The sequence below is a fragment of the Echinops telfairi genome, unplaced genomic scaffold, assembly GCF_000313985.2.
Source record: "Echinops telfairi isolate 266 unplaced genomic scaffold, ASM31398v2 ScPeMD7_7400;HRSCAF=8409, whole genome shotgun sequence".
Taxonomy (NCBI): Eukaryota; Metazoa; Chordata; class Mammalia; order Afrosoricida; family Tenrecidae; genus Echinops; species Echinops telfairi.
In genome coordinates, this window is record NW_022111300.1 from 7987625 (window position 1) to 7989089 (window position 1465).

Genomic DNA, 1465 nt, shown 5'->3' on the forward strand with positions numbered 1-1465 from the left:
AGTGACACCTCTGCCTTTGAACACTTTAAATAGGTCTTTTGCAGCAGATTTGTCCAATGCCATCCATTGCTTGATCTGTTGGCTGCTGGTTTCATGGCTGTTGATTGTGGTTCCAGGCAAATGAAATCCTTGACATTTGTGTTCTCTGTTTATTGCGATGTTGCTCATAGGTCCAGTTTGTGGGGTTTCTACTTTCTTCAGGTTGAGGTATAACCTTTTATTACAGAGCCCGTGGTCTTCGATCTTCGTCAGCAAGGGCTTCCAGTCCTCAGGTTGTTCGTAAGTCTTCCTTCATTCCCAGTGCTGTGCTTTTCTCCATATGCGCTCGGCTTCTCAGATGGGCTATTCACTCCGCATCCAGATTGATAGTGGTGCTGGAGGAGAATATTGACAGTACCAGGGACTGCTAGGGTGACAAACCTGTCTTGGAAAGAGTACAGCCAGACTGCTCCTTAGAGCGAAGGAGGTGAGACTTCATCTTACATACTTTGGACATTTTGTCTGGAGAGACCAGTCCCTGGAAAAGGCCATCATGTTTGGTAAAGTGGAAGGGCAACCCAAAAGAGGAAGGCTCTCAAGGAAGTGGATTGAAACCATGGCTACAACAATGGGCATGGGGACCATTGTGAGGATGGCAGGCTTGGTTTCATACTATTGTGCATAGGGTCGATGTGGGTCGAAACAGATTCAATGGCACCTAACAACAACAACAACAGCAACAACAACAACAACAACACAGATTAAGTATGGTAGAAGAATACAACCTGACACATACCTCTCCTGACTTTAAATCATGCAGTATCCCCTGATTATGTTCAAATGGCTATCTCTTGGTCTATAATCCAGATTCATCATAAGCACATGTGTTCTGGAATTCAGCCAAGTGCATCTGTGTAGTTAATAAAACACAAGTACACATCTCTCTGATATTCTCTGCTTTCAGCCATGATCTATCTGATATCAGCAATGATATCTTTCATTCCATGTCCTCTCCCCAATCTGTTTGACATTGTGGCATTTCCCTGTTGATGTACTTGTGTGTGATATGAATGGTATTGTTTTGTAATACCTGGACTATATTGTATCACCTATCTTTGAAATGGGCACAAATATACATATCTTCCAGCAGGTGGGCCAGACAGTTATATTCTAAATTTCTTGGCATAGATGAGTGAGCATCTCCAGTGCTGAGCCATCTCAATGGACAGCCCATCAGTTCCTGGAGCCTGTTTTATCTTTTTTTTTTTTTTAATAATTTTATTAGGGGCTCATACAACTCTTATCACAATCCATACACACATCAACTGTGTAAAGTGCATTTGTACATTCATTGCTGTCATCAGTCTCAAAACATTTTCTCTCCACTTAAGCCCCCGGCATCAGGTCCTCATTTTCCCCCTCTCTCCCTGCTCCCCCCTCCCTCATGAGCCCTTGATAATTTATAAAGTGTTTATTTTGTCATATC